We start from the raw sequence: 15,734 nt of genomic DNA, 5'->3' as shown, positions 1-15,734 counted from the left end.
TGCGTTGCAGCACTCGTTCCAGTTTTTTTTTCATTCCAGCACTCATTCTTTATTTTTATTTCTGCAGGGACTTGCTCATTTGGGAGGCACAGTTGCTGTAGAATTGAATTTTGAGAGGTCGTAATCACTTGCAATGTGGGGTGAAACAGAACCGTTCTGCATCATTTAACTTTTTTTTCCCCTGCCAATTTCTAGATTTTAATGCATTAAAAAAATCCTCTTTTACCAAGCCAGTCAAAGGAACTGCTACAGCGAAGTCAATCAGATAAGAGCTTTTTTCTGTCCTGCTTGATAATTATAGACATAGAAGGTTTTTTTCGAGCAGATTTTAAGTTACCCTCTGTTGTTTTTCAAGTTTGGCCCTTGGGAGCTGATAATGGGTAATGGAGGTTGTGTTAACGTGACCAAGAGAGCTTATCAAGCGATCTCGCTGTAGCCTGAGTCAGAAAGAGGAAAAAGACAAACCCTCTGGTCACATCAGAGACATATCTTGATGGTAAACACAGGCAACGTTAGGAAAGAGCTAAGACCCTGATACCACACACATACTCTTTTATTTGCTAACACAAGGATTTCAATCCATTGTTGTCTTACCTCAAAAAAAATAGAATCAATAGACGTTTGCAATAAACCAGCATAAAAGTACTGATATGAAAATGTTACTTTCGCAGTCCAAGCCGTTGCAGGTCATCTTTGAGTTTGCCAGAAGCATCTGTGTTTATTTCTTTGTGCTAACCGCTGAATTAGCCCTCGTGAGATTGAGAGGTGACATATGTCAAGGGGCTAACAGCCTACATGTGGGAGAGACACGCAGCAGACAGGTGTTGGGTTTGATTGGAATAATTATCACGGGCAGAACACACCTGTCAACCCCTTCACTTCAGAGTGTTCGGGTTGTCCGTGTACTGTAACTTTGTGTTGAATATTTGTAAGGAAATCAAAAATCTTCAATCAAAGCAACTGGTAGTAGTTTGGTTAAAGGAATATTGTGGGTTCACTGCTTTTTAAGCTCATTTAGGCATAATGTTCATTACCACACACAAACATTTAGACTTTTCCCTCCTTCAAGAAAAACAAATTAGGTCAATCCATAATTGTTAAAATACTCAACGGTATAGCCACAAGACATAAACAATATGCATGTATACATGATTTTACAGGGGGAAAACTTGCTTACTAACCATTTTCCATACGTTTATTTCAAGCTTTCCAACTCTGATGCCTTGATAACAATGTCTTTAAACCCTAAAATGGCTCAATTCATCTTAAATAACATAATTTTTAAAAGAATCATTGAAAAAGTGCTTTTATACAATGATATGCTTCATGTTTTTGCTTTTCCCCATTCACTTCCATTGTAAGTGCGTTACTGTAGATATTTATCTTTTTAAAGAAAAGGAAGTAATCATCATTATGCCGCAAATGCTGTCAGTTTTGCTTATCTTGTTCTGAACCTGGTTTTTTCCTAGTTTTTCCAACCCAGAAAATGCCTGTGGCTACATTTCTGAAAAATGATATTACGTCACTTCTTGTAGGTCTTGCGACACTGTGAATTGTGCAGTAATTGGCTTTAAAAGCATTTTCATTTTTATCCAAAACACACTGATGTGAATCCGGCAACATTTTCTGTTGGTTATTGTATGTATCACGGCAGTCCGGAAATGAAATGTTCAGTGCTGCTGAAAGTTTAGTGCTCTATTGTGTTTGAAAATAAGGTACCTACACCAAATCACTAAACCTTCTTGACGAAGCCAAACATGAGATAAAAACACATTTGCTGAAGCTACCATGCCATTTTAACTTCAAGTCTTCTAGCTCTTTTTTCATCACTCATATTCACAGAATTCATATCGAAGTGCTCCACATGGCAAGTGCGATGCTGTATGGGAGAGCGGGGCTCAACCTAACGCTTTTTGACTTTCTCAGTTTGAGTAAATCCACTTTCATTTTTTTCCCATATTAATTTCACACATGTCTAGTACAATTATGTACTAGTGGTTTTGTTTTATTAATACAGTGTATACATTTTTTCTTGATTTACCCCGAAAGAATGCAAGTGAATGTGACAGCATGTCATACGGGGTGGGTAGATTGTAACATTAGCAAATGACAGCTTAAAATGTTACCTGATATCTTGAATAAAATACCTGTTACCTTCCATAATAAAAAAAAAATGCAAGTTATGGCATTTTTTATCATTAAAAATACACAAATTGTTAGGTTTGACAACAAACACATCGCTGAATACAGCTATACAACATAGTTCAAAACATAATAATAATGAATCATTTCTGAATATTGACTCTGTCTTTATTCACATTTTTCTCATGGTTTCTCAAAAGAATTAATAAAAGTATAGAATATAATAGCGTATTTCTAATAGAGGCCCAATGTAACGCAGTGTTACATCGCACCCCACCTGCACACTGTCTCGTGTATTCTGCTGGTTAGATCAGCATTAAAGAACTATTAAATAACAGATATAAGATTACAAAGATATCCGATATGTCTCATTTTAAATAAACACAAAAAACAGAGATGAAAACCCCGCATTAGTGTGCCCAGCTCTCCCTGACCATGTTAGCTACCAAGCAACTTTATTAGAAAAGTCATATTTATGGAGAAAGTTATGTGATGCAAACATCAAATGTATTAGATTTACAAATCCTGTATTATGGTGACACTCATAATAACATAGTATTGTGCAAGGAACTGCACAAAAATAAATCTTTATTAATCCATAATCTGTCATAATCTGCTGAAAACAAATTGCAGTGGATTATATGTATAGGTACGTTTTTAGGGTAGAGGCTAATTTTTCCAATGAGCCTATGTTGAGTTTTTCTCAGCCCAAAGTTCAAATCAGCGCTCCTGAATTGGCAGTTTGTGGCTTTCCATTGTTTTTTTAAAATGACACCCTAGGGATTTTCTTCACGCTGTTTCTCTTCAATCTGAAGAGTACCTTGTTAGCAGGCAAACATATTATCTCATTAGTCTTGTTTGTGGTTTGTGGCTCACTCTCTCTCATTCTCTCTACCACATCCTTTTGTGATCTCAACCAAACTTCCCTATTGGTAGATCATTAAGGCTAATCAAAAAGCCACAAAGGCTAGCCACGTTCCTCACTCCTTTAAATGCTTCAAACCTGTCAATGATAATAAATGACAGCTTTTGTTTTGAATATAAAGAATAAGTTCTTGCATTTCAATTACAGGAACTGTGCAGGGTCTATTCCTCCGTGCTCTTTTCCACCCATGAGGTTGTGTTTATGAATTAAGCGCGCTATTGTGCGATAATGATTTCTTGATCTACCACATATAATTGTGTTGACTCAAGAGGAACAGACAACAACAGGTCCCACATCCCAAGACCATTTGTCTCACACGCATCCCCAGTCAGCATCACAGAGAAACCATTCACAAGAACTTGTGGGAAAAACAGGTGTTGGAATGATGTAAACAAATCCCGGTTTGCTTTGCCTTTATCGACAGCCTCTTTAGGGGACAGCCCACTTTGTCTGAGTAACAGCAGAGCCGCGTGATTATGGCATTAACACTCGGTGGTTGCACAGTAAATACAGCGCAACTATTGAGAGCGGCAAATATGGATCTCTGACGACTTGTTCCCACAGGAAAGTAATCCAGCTCGGTGAGATGAGGTCTCAGTGGCTCTTCTGTATGTGTTCTGATGTTTGTTTCATACAGTGGACGTTCTCAGGAGAGCCTCTGCTCTGTTTAGTGGATTTTCTCAAAGTGCTTCTTTGTTGACTAGGATTATATCCCAGTGCACGTTAGGAGCTATTATTCCAAATGAGCGCTTTATCTTTACCCAGTGGAAGCTGATGATTGGCAGGCAATGGCGAAGCAAAGCAAATTACGTTTCTCAGATTTTGATTGTGTTGTACCGATTACACAGTCAGCTGAATCTTGGCATAATTCCTCAGTCTTACTCCCTTTGCGTACATATGGCCGAGGCAGATTGTGCGGATTCTGGTTAAAAATAGGGTCCAAAGGAGATGATCTCTAATAGAGTCTCATAAGTCAGATCCCATGGAGGAATAGGGACGAAAAAGGGAGTTTTTTTCTACATAAAAAAGAGATAAAAATGTAAACAAATCTATTAGCATGATTTCAATGCTTCAAAAAAATACTTGTTAAAAATTTTGTTTATTTTTGTAAAGCCTGATTTATGTAACTAATCCAAGATGACATTATAGCTTGAAGTCTAAGATTATAAGATACATTTCTATAATGATATAATTTGCATATTCATACTAATTAGTCACTACATAATGCATCCTCAAACACTATAAGCAATGTGAAATCATGATAGAAACAAGATAAACACTTTAAGCCAAGTTCAAACCCCAAAGAGACATCTTTAATGCATAACATCTGTGAAACAGAAATCACTTCTACCTGGCATACAAACGAATGTATGTCAAATAGGTGCTTGGTTCCCTGCTAGATCCTTTTTTTTTCATATGTGATGCTCCAAAAGCTCTTACGTTCATATCGTTAATATTGTGACCATATCAGAATTTTCCATGCAAGTTTCATTTTTTCAAAATGTTCATAACTTGATCTTCTGATTTTGTAATCAACAGCTAGCTCACATTCAGATTTGCCTCCATTTTTGAGTGCAACGCCCACATTTTAAAAGATCCCTGCCCTACTTTTTTATTTTTTGGATAAGCATTTCACTTGGATGTACATCACAATATGGAAGCAAGGATCTGTCACTACTTTAGATATTAAACCACTCATTACCAAGCATTTAGATACCAGCTTTTAGTCGTAGATGATACTTCATCTCTGTAAACAGTTTGTTATAAATCATTTAAATTCATTATTTTTAATTCCAAAGAATCTATCCTCTCTGTACTAAGTAATCCTTTCTGTTTTACAGTTGCTCGCTAGGTATTTCGACCGCAGTCATTTTTCATAATAACTTATTTCTATGCATGCATGAAATCATATCTGCAGCATTCACAGTGAAACCCGACTCTAGAGGGATACAAAGTTCTCTGCATTCCTGGTGATGCGTGGGACAGTGTATCTCCCCAACTGGCTGCATGCCTCAACTTCACCTCAGGTGAAGGCAATAAGAGAAACATGCTTTGATCTTCTGCCCCACCCATGGACAGCCTCCTCCAGTGGATTAATTCATTCCTGGACCAGTTGATGGCCCTGGCCCACCTCTTCAAAGCGTGGCCATTTAGTTCAGCTGAGAAACTCTTCGTTCTGAGACAGACTTTTAAACTCTCGCCCTCCCTTGGGCTACAGGACTGGTATTTAGCGTGAAAGGTTAAAGTGAAACACCTTCAGTTCATCGGGTTGTGGTGTTATTATTGTAAGAGCAGACTTTGTCTTGTTCCCACGGGTAATAAACTTCAATCAGCTTCAATTCCCAGCTTCAGTACAGTTTGGTGACTTTTTAAAACGTTTTATTTTCTATCATTTCTATTACTTTTATTTTGTAGGTCTGCACAACTTAATATGGTGGCTCCTTTTTTAGTTTTTAAACCTTTTTTCTCCAAATCAGGCTTGTGCAAAATTCTAAATTTCAGAATTGGCCTCCATTCAATTCATGAATTGGATTGACTCCGCCCCACAGGAAGTTGAATTGGAATTGGAATGACAGGAAGTAGAATTCAATTCATGGCAATTCATGACATTCCACAGTCACACAACTGAAAGAATGTGTTGACTCTCACATGCATTCAGTGTTAGGAAGGTTACTTTGGAAATGTAATCGGAAAATAAATGTAAAATAAAGTAAATGGAAATAACCTGTTTATATTTGACTTTCAGTTGTTATTCAATTAATAGTCTGTGTGATGCTGGCACAAGTAGAAACAAACTTGTTATTGCACTAGCAAGTTATTGCTCATTGAACAAAGCGACATTCTTCATCATCATCATAATAATAATAATACTTGCAGTTATTCACATCACAATCTAACCATAAGCTCTACTCTTCTGCACAATGGTAATGGTCAAAACTTCAACAAAACAAATTCTTTCAAATGTCAAACATAAATGAACATTATACATTAACAGATGTTTCCTTTCACTCAAAAACACATTAAAAAATGTCAATATTAATCTCCATTTCCAGCCATATGCAAAGCATGCTGGGAACTAACAATGGTGTCTCTAAATAAAACTGCACAATTGAGCTAATTTTCTTCAAATCAACAAGTCATCTTATTATCCTTAATTTTATCATCTTAATCATTTCTTCAATTCAAGCCTCAAAGTTGCGTACATTTCTTTAAAATAATTAGGAACGTGTATCTCTTGTTTTTTTTTTTCTATACAACACTGAACCACAATTTCCTTAAGAACAAATACTCACTATTTTTAATTTATCACCTTCATTTTTTTGTGAAAATTACAAGACCCATGATTATTTTTTTACAGTGTCGCTCCTCAACCCTGCATACATTTTGTTCTAAAATACAGATAATGATACATTTAAATAAATTAACCCCTCAATGTTGTTTATGTAGTTTTGTTCCAATGTTATTTTAATTTCAAAGTAATAAAATAACACAAAGTTGTTGTAAATGCAGTTATCATTGATTCCAATGCAAAACTCACTGATCAACACTGATGATCTAATTCTCAGTCGCTCCTCAAATGTTGAATCATTGAGTCTGCAGCATTCTGATCTGAAGATCTGTCCTTCAACACTAGAGAGAGGAAGCTCCTATGGCAAGATGGACATGTGTATGAATTTCTTTGAATTTTTCTTGAATTTCAATTCTACTTCCTTCAATTTAAATTTGAATTGTAATTCTACATCCTGTTTTTGACATCAGTTCAAATTCAATTCAAATTCAAGAATTTTATTGGAATTTGAAGTCATTCTCAATTCAATTCTGAATTGTGCACCAGCCTATTCCAGATGATTTTATAAGTTGAACTACATTCAGCGAATGAACCATCAGTCAGTATTTCTCCAGAAAGACCAACATTCCAGGTTCAAAAAGGAGTTTTCATAGCGATGCTATAAAGGAATCATTTTTGGTTCCCTAAAGAACCTTTCAGTAAACCATACTTAAGAACTGTGAAGAACATTGTAATAACCTAAAGATTTTTTTTTCACTTCCCTTTGTGCAATGTAGAGGTTCCATGAATGTTTCTTCATGGAATTGTCAACTCCAATTAAGAAACTTTATTTTTAAGACAATAGGGTTCTAGACTACAAATAAAAAATGGCTCAAAATTCCACAAATACACAATAATTAAAAGTCTGGTTACATTTAGCTAAATTCAGGAAAACCTGCACGCGACATCGAGCACTGAGTCATGTCTGATTCATATAAGTGATTCTTTTTAAAATGAGTCAGACAAACTGATTCATGAAACATGTCTCGATCTTGCATCACAGTAAATCAAACTCTGTCAGTGAACCACTGTCAGTTTCTTTCATCTGGCATGCAGCATGTAAAGATTCATGTTCACAAAACAGTTTTGCTTTTAATAATGAATCATGCTATTGGATCATGCAACGGTCACTTGGCTCCTAAATCTTTCATCTTAGATTTTTTTTTATTCAGGAGATTTTTTTTTATCTTTTTTTATCTTGTAGTTCTAATAGAGCTTTTCTTTGAGTTTTTTGTCCCAGAACAAATGGTATTCTTAAACGTGGATCAAGTTGTGTGGAATGTCTTAACCTCAGGCTTCTGGACCACAGTTGGGCATTGAGACCACAGAGACTCTCACCCACGCAGACCCACATCACCCATAACACTTGCCAAGTCTGATGTCAACTCGGCTACACACAAGTCCCCAGGCTCATGTTCCGTTTCTGTTTTGACACCAGGCCCTAATTACTGATGTAAATGATTGATCACCTAGATTATGCTGCAAGGGTGGATGGAAGTCTTCTGCTATCAAGCGAGACTGGGTCTGCTAAACTAGTACAGAGGTAAACAGATACCCGGCCCATCCTAAGAGATGGGAGATTAGGTTCTGAGCACCTGCAAATTGGACCAAAGGCTTTTCCCATTAGCAGACACTCCACTGGCCACAGTACCCGCACAGGTGTTGGAGGATATCTGTGGCCCTTTTGTTCACTCTAATCCCACTCCATTCTGCTCTCTGGTTCTCTCCTCCAGGTCTAAGCCTTCTTTTTGACACCTGAAGGATTTGACCATTGGCAGGTAAACTCAAGCACTTTTGAAATGTGATTTGGCTAATTGGGTTTGGAGTGGAGCGCTGGAGTGCCTTTGGGGAAATGCTCCAGATGGCTCCGGTCACAGTTCAGCTGAATGCCTACCGACCACAGAATCTAAAGAAATGTGAGAGATCTCAAAGTTTTTCACTTCTGAAGGGAAATCACCAGCCTATCATTACCTTATATATTGTCAGATTGGTGTAAAATGCAACACCATCTTATAGTGTGTTTTATAACACTCCTAACTAGGTTTATGAATGTTTTACTTATCATGACAAGATTCTGTTTAGGTCATGTGATGCATAGTTTTATGATACACTAGGACCTATTAAACGTGTGTGTGTGTGTGTGTGTGTGTGTGTGTGTGTGTGTGTGTGTGTGTGTGTGTGTGTGTGTGTGTGTGTGTGTGTGTGTGTGTGTGTGTGTGTGTGTGTGTGTGTGTGTGTGTGTGTGTGTGTGTGTGTGTGTGTGTGTGTGTGTGTGTGTGTGTAAAATGTTATGTTAATATGTTACTTATTTGAAAACCAATTCCTAATGTATTTAATGTTTTTTTTAGATATATATATATATATATATATATATATATATATATATATATATATATATATATATATATATATATATATATATATATATATTTTTTTTTTTTTTTTTTTATTATTTTTTTTTTTTTTTTTTTTTTTTAAACCAAACTAACATTCTCAAAATGTTCTGGTAACCAAAATTGTTAGCTGGTGTTCTTCATTGTCCTTTTTTAGCACCATCAAAAGTATATTTGACATTAAAAAAGACAAATGACTTAATTACTGAAATTGAAATGTTGCGTTTAAATTTTAAGTAAAGATAAGTAGAAATTGTGTAAAGTTCTACTTTGAAAAATGCTAAAAAATTGACTAGTTCAATTGTGTTACATGGGCTTCTTTATTCGAGTTCTGATAGCAATGGAAGGTTGTTTCTGCCACAGAATAAAATTAAAGGTCCCGTTCTTCGCGTGTTTTCGAAGCTTTAATTATGTTTACAGTGTGCAATATAACATGAGTTCATGTTTCGCGTGTAAAAAAACACGGTATTTTTCACACAATTTACTTATCTGTACAGCGCTGTTTCCTCTGTCCTAAAGACGGCCTGATGATTTCCTTGTTCTATGAAGTCCCTCCTTCAGAAATACGTAACGAGTTCGGATTGGGCCAGCGCTTCCCGTGTTGTGATTGGACAGCTGTTAAATAAAATATCGCTTGGCATTGAACTTTGAGCTTTATAATTTTACAAGTATTATTTATGCTATAAATAGTCGCAATTTAAAAGGTAATTGCGACTATTTATCTCATAATTCTTACTTTTTTTCTCACAATTACATCTTGCAATTTACAGTATATCAGAAATGCGTGATATAAAGTCGCAATTGGTAGTTTATATAACATGCAATTCTGACTTTATAACACAATTGTGAGGTATAAAGTCAGAATTGTAAGATATAAACTCGCAATTACAAGTCACAATTGCAAGTTTGTTCTAGCTAAGAAATCTAGACGCACCCTAGCGGCAGCTAATCTAATCTGTCCGCGAGTGTCGTCTAGCAACTCTCAATACCCTTCTGAGCTGTAATCGCCAAACTCTGGTCGGGCCAATCACAGCGTGTATAGAGTCGGTGGGCAGGGCTTAACATAATGGACTTGGAGTTAAGCTTTTCTCTGAGAAAAGAACAAAGAACGGCACTGAAGTCATTCTTAAGAAGGGAAGATGTGTTCGGAGTTTAGCCGACTGGATACGGTGAATGTTTAATCTGTCAACAAGCTCCGCTTCACCTTCGTTGCTCTGGTTGGTGTAGCGCTATCCTATCGCGTGCAGAGGGAGTTTGAAAGACAACCGTTTATCCCGCCCCTCAGATTGAGCTCTGTCAATGGTGAGTTTCCAGACCAAACATCTTGATGTGGGTCTGGCTTGTCATGCTAATTTGTCCCGCAATTCTGACTTTATATCATGCAATGCTGAGAAAAAAAGTCAGAATTGCAAAATGTAAACTAACAATTGTGAGAAAAACAAAATGTAAAAAAGTTATTATATTTTAAATTGTTCGTAGCAAGTGCAGAGAAGAGGCAGACAAATATATATTACAGGCCACATGTATGATAGCATTTTCTGGATTTTGACTACATGTGACAAATCTATATCAACCCACACCCCATCCTTATCCCAAAACACACACACACACACACACACACCCTAAAGACAGCCAGACTTGAAACCCCCACTCATCTGAAGCAGGTATGAAGACAATCTTGCCAGTCTTTCTCCTAGGGGCCAGGCGAGGTTTACCTCAATCTTCTCATTTTCCCAGACACACATGGCCCTTGCAGCTGCAGTCCAATTGATCTAGGTGCTGCAGGGAGATAAATTGGAGGGGAAATGGCTTAATTGACTTCACTCTCACTGCTGGAATGCAATAGCGCTTTGTTACCCACCAATGAGGCCAAATCTTTGCACGTTTAGGCTGCTTCTGTTATGTAGTCAACAAGAGCTATAATGTATTTGCTTTTTATTGCTTGTTGACATTTTGCTGTACACTTTAAAGAACCATTTTTCAGTAAATGGTTCTTAAAATAATATATTTTTTTAATGTGAAGAACGTTTCAATAATCCGAATTGCAGCTAATTGCATTAAATGTTTTAATGTAACCTTCTCCCTTTACACACTTTGGTCAGATCAAGAATAATTTATGCCATTTTATAATGTTTATTTAAAAGAGTCAAAAGTGCAGTTTTGTGTCTATCCTTGTACAGCTGGTTGGGGTCGATATGGGATTTAGAAGTAATTTGTAATAAGTAATCCAATACATTTTAGAGAGAGTAATTAGTACAATAATCAAATTACACCGTTGAAGATGGAATTAGTAGCTATTAATTAATTACTTTTTAAAATAACTTACCCAACACTGTTTAAGAGTGACAGGTGGAGTATGTTCCATACCTGTTCAATAGTGCCTCCATTAAAAATGTGTTGAATAAAGTGTGCAGGTGCATCTCTCAGGCTCCCACCAGTGGGCTGGCCAGATAAACAGGCTCAGGTCATGACTCCCGGAGCTGCATGAAGATGAAAGAGTTAAACAGGCAGACGTATGTAACCTGTGCGGCTTTGATCTTCTTCAAAGGTCGCTGATCCATTCACATCAATCTTCATGTGACCCTGAGCCACTGTAGAGGGCGCTGTCTTTCACTTCAACAATAGGTCAGCTCTTTGTGTGGACATATTAAAATGTGGCTGTGGAGCCATGAAGATCACAGTGAACAGAGTTACACCGACATCATAAAAGATCAATCAGTGCAGAACTTTGGGATTGATGCACATTTTAGTTGGCAACAAACAAAACACTACGGCTCTGTTCCTAATCTAAGTGAGATCAAATGTGTTCTACGGCCTACATAGGCAGCTTTCTTTTAAGACAGCATACTAATAGAAATGGGATCACATTAAAACGCCCTACATAGGCATTAAATCTACATAGGCATGTGCATCATATAGTACATGGATCATGCACAGCAGACTCAAATAAGGGATTTAAATGGAGTTTGGGGATAGCATGTTGCTAAGTTAACAATTGTTACAACTTAAATCAATATAAACCAAAATTCGCCATTTCGATACAACAGCTAAAAGTACTAGCCTAACTTATATGAACGTAAAACATTCTTAAAGATGCAAAGTCCAAAACAATTATAAAAAAAGAGTAAATAATCAAATTACTAAAAAAACGCACAAATAAAAAGTGTATAACTATAGCCCCTTTCACACTGCGATTCCGGCAAATACACGGATAATGCCACCCGGCATTTGTTCCCGGGTCGCTAGATTTGGTCCATTCACACAGCCAGCGAAATACCGTAATATGTGCGCTTTCACACACAACGCTTAACAGTCCCGGGTCGAGCTGACACGTGACATCCTGATGTGACGTGTAGTGGCGACCGATCTCAGCTTCAGCCCGGATAGTAAGGAGCTCCGTGGTCTCGACTTGTGTCCAGTTTGTGCACATTTCTGCTTGTTTAATTTTAGTTTCTTTTGTATACGAACACTCTCTGCGTTTAAAACACCGACTAGCTCTTCTGGTACTGCAGGGTTGTATTATTGAAAAAACAAGCTCTAGGAGTCGCACGATAACTACATACACGTTGCGGCATATGTTACGGCTTTTGTTCACACAGCGCTCGTCCCGGGTCGAATACCGCAATATTACTAGGTCCCCGACCCGGGTCGAATTCGGTAATCAATCCCGGGACGTGGTTGCTTTCACACAGAAGGCGACCCGGCAATGTTCCGGGAATATTGCGGGTGTCACGGTTCATGGATTCCCTGTCTCACTCTTGGGTGCGTGTTGAATGTAGGTGAGGGCGGAGCCTGGGATTGGCTCATCACGCACCTGTGGCTGATCACCTGCACCAGCTGCAAATCATCACCTTCACCCTATTTAGTCTCTCTGTTTCTCTCTTGTCTTTGTCAGAGCGTTGTTGGATGTTTCCCCTTGTGTCTCCGTGTTGGTTGTCGTTTCCCCCTTCCGTGAAACGCTGGATCCCTTCCCGGAATACCTGTACCGACCTCCCGAGTCACAGCTGCTCACAGCCTGCCCGTGTCGCCAACAGAGCCTCTCTCACTGCTCCGTCTTATCCGGACTTCTTCAGTGTTCTGAGTTTTGACTTCTGTGACACTTCTGTCTAAATAAACTGAGTTACTTGCAATTGAATCCTGCCTCTGTGAATCCGTTACAGAACGCTCTGACCCACCATGGATTCAGCGAGTATCAACGCCCTACTGACCAGCAGCAACGAGAGACTGGACCAGCAGGAGGCGAACTTAACTGCCACAGGACAGGCAGTACACACCTTGGTGGCACGGGTGGCCGAGCTGACCCAACAGATGCAACAACTCGTCGGTCCCACTGTGCCCGACCCACCGCCGATTCCCCACACACCATCCACATCGCTCTAGATTTTGTTACCGCCCTCCCGCCCTCCCAGGGCAAGACGGTCGTTTTGACCATCGTGGACCGATTCTCGAAGGCAGCACATTTCATTCCCTTGCCCAAATTACCCTCAGCCAAGGAGACCGCGGTATCTGTAGTAGACCACGTCTTTCGGTTACATGGCCTCCCGATGGACGTAGTCTCCGACAGAGGTTCCCAATTTGCGTCCAAATTTTGGCAGGAGTTTTGTAAATTACTAGGAGCCACGGTTAGTCTGTCTTCGGGTTATCACCCCCAAAGCAACGGTCAGACCGAGAGAGCCAATCAGGATCTGGAAAGAGTGTTGCGATGTTTGGTATCCAAGAATCCTTCATCCTGGAGCCAGCAACTCTCTATGGTTGAGTACGCTCATAACTCGTTACCAGTGTCATCTACGGGCCTTTCGCCATTTGAGTGTAGTGTAGGTTACCAGCCACCTATTTTTCCTAGTCTGGATTCCGAGGTCGCGGTCCCCTCTGTTCACGCCTTTATCCAGAGGTGTCATCGCACATGGACCAGAGCCCGTGAGACTCTGCTCCAGGTGGGAGCGCGCACCAAGGCTAAAGCCGATCGCCACCGGTCTAAGCCTCCCGTTTACGTCGTCGGTCAAAAAGTGTGGCTTTCTACCAAGAACATTCCTCTCCGCTCCGTATCTAATAAACTTGCTCCCAAATTTATCGGCCCGTTCACTGTCACCAAGATCATTAGTCCGGTGACAGTCCGCCTCAAACTCCCTCCGGCGTACAGGAGGATTCATCCCGCCTTCCATGTATCCAAAATCAAACCTGTTTTTCACTCCCACCTTAATCCGCCAGTCCCGGTTCCCCCACCGCCGCGACTCGTAGATGGGGAACCAACTTATTCGGTTAATCGCATTCTGGATTCTAGACGGAGGGGACGCGGTTTCCAGTACTTGGTGGACTGGGAAGGTTACGGTCCGGAGGAGAGAAGTTGGGTTCCTGCTAGGGACATTCTGGATCACTCCCTTATTGATGATTACAATCAACAGGTAAGGTCGGCTGGGAGCGTCAGGGGACGCTCCTAGGGGGAGGGGTACTGTCACGGTTCATGGATTCCCTGTCTCACTCTTGGGTGCGTGTTGAATGTAGGTGAGGGCGGAGCCTGGGATTGGCTCATCACGCACCTGTGGCTGATCACCTGCACCAGCTGCAAATCATCACCTTCACCCTATTTAGTCTCTCTGTTTCTCTCTTGTCTTTGTCAGAGCGTTGTTGGATGTTTCCCCTTGTGTCTCCGTGTTGGTTGTCGTTTCCCCCTTCCGTGAAACGCTGGATCCCTTCCCGGAATACCTGTACCGACCTCCCGAGTCACAGCTGCTCACAGCCTGCCCGTGTCGCCAACAGAGCCTCTCTCACTGCTCCGTCTTATCCGGACTTCTTCAGTGTTCTGAGTTTTGACTTCTGTGACACTTCTGTCTAAATAAACTGAGTTACTTGCAATTGAATCCTGCCTCTGTGAATCCGTTACAGCGGGTCCGACGTGCAGTGTGAAAGGGGCTAAAGATATATATGAAATGGTGTTTTTTAGGGTTTTTTAGGTAATGTAAATTATTTCTTCAGGTAATATAAATTAGTCCTTAATAAAGTTATTCAGTCAAGAGCAGTGGGAGATTTTTTTCTTTGTCTTTTGTTGTTTAATTAACATTAAAAACCCAAACATCAGCAGGAATATTAGGCTGTTGTCACTTTAAGACATACTGCACAGATCCAATATACTGTACATGTGTTGTCTTTCTCGACTGTTTACGTTCACTTAAAGGGATAGTTCACCCAGAAATGAAAATGTGATGTTTATCTGCTTAACCCCCAGGGCATCCAAGATATAGATGACTTTGTTTATTCAGTAGAACACAAATGGAAGATTTTTTACTCCAACCATTGCATAATATAATGTTTTACCTCTAATACGCCACTATGTCCAGCAGCCTTTAGTGCACGATCACTTCTGGTAAGTGAGGTCAACAACGTACACGAAATGGCGTAGAGATACGTGCAAGAGATCACTTCTGGCACAAACTGTGTAAACTGCCAGATCGTGTACACTGTAAAAAAAAAAAAAAGTTGCTTTCACTGTGTCATCATAAATAAAACACACACAATTACCCAATATGCTTACAAAAACTTTTAATAATATTTTAATAAAGGTTGTCGAATCTCAAAAAAAAATTAATTGTATTAACTCAAAATTGTAATTTCAATGAACTCAAAATTTTAAGGCAACCATTTAACTTTTTTTTCGAAATAATTTTTTACAGTGTACAGACCTCACTTACCGGAAGTGATCGCACTGTGAAGGCTGTTGGAGAGGTGTATTAAAGGGAAAATTATATAAATACTGTTCGGTTTCTCACACAAACCAATCATTTTGTGTCTTAAGACATCAATGTTTGGTTTGTTTTTATGTTTTTTTTTTTTTTTTTACTCTCATAGTTCTCATGCTTTCATCTGTTACCATTCACATGTATTATACGAACTGACAGACTGCAACGGTTTGAGTTAAAAAATAATAATTTGTGTTCTACTCAAGAAACAA

At 39.1% G+C, this 15,734-nt stretch overlaps 1 long non-coding RNA gene across 1 annotated transcript in view; it reads left to right on the top strand.

Annotated features, from left to right (window-relative positions):
* LOC137056379 (uncharacterized) overlaps positions 1–13,123 on the top strand; it is a 143,149-nt gene extending 130,026 nt beyond the window's left edge. The window contains exon 3 of the long non-coding RNA XR_010900319.1: positions 12,684–13,123. This is a non-coding gene — a long non-coding RNA (uncharacterized lncRNA). The remainder of the gene's footprint in view (positions 1–12,683) is intronic.
* Positions 13,124–15,734: the final 2,611 nt, after the last annotated feature.

The sequence above is a fragment of the Pseudorasbora parva genome, chromosome 21 (genome assembly GCF_024679245.1).
Source record: "Pseudorasbora parva isolate DD20220531a chromosome 21, ASM2467924v1, whole genome shotgun sequence".
Classification (NCBI taxonomy): domain Eukaryota; kingdom Metazoa; phylum Chordata; class Actinopteri; order Cypriniformes; family Gobionidae; genus Pseudorasbora; species Pseudorasbora parva.
The sequence above is the reverse complement of the archived record's forward strand: the minus strand, read 5'-3'. Positions and strand labels throughout refer to the sequence as shown.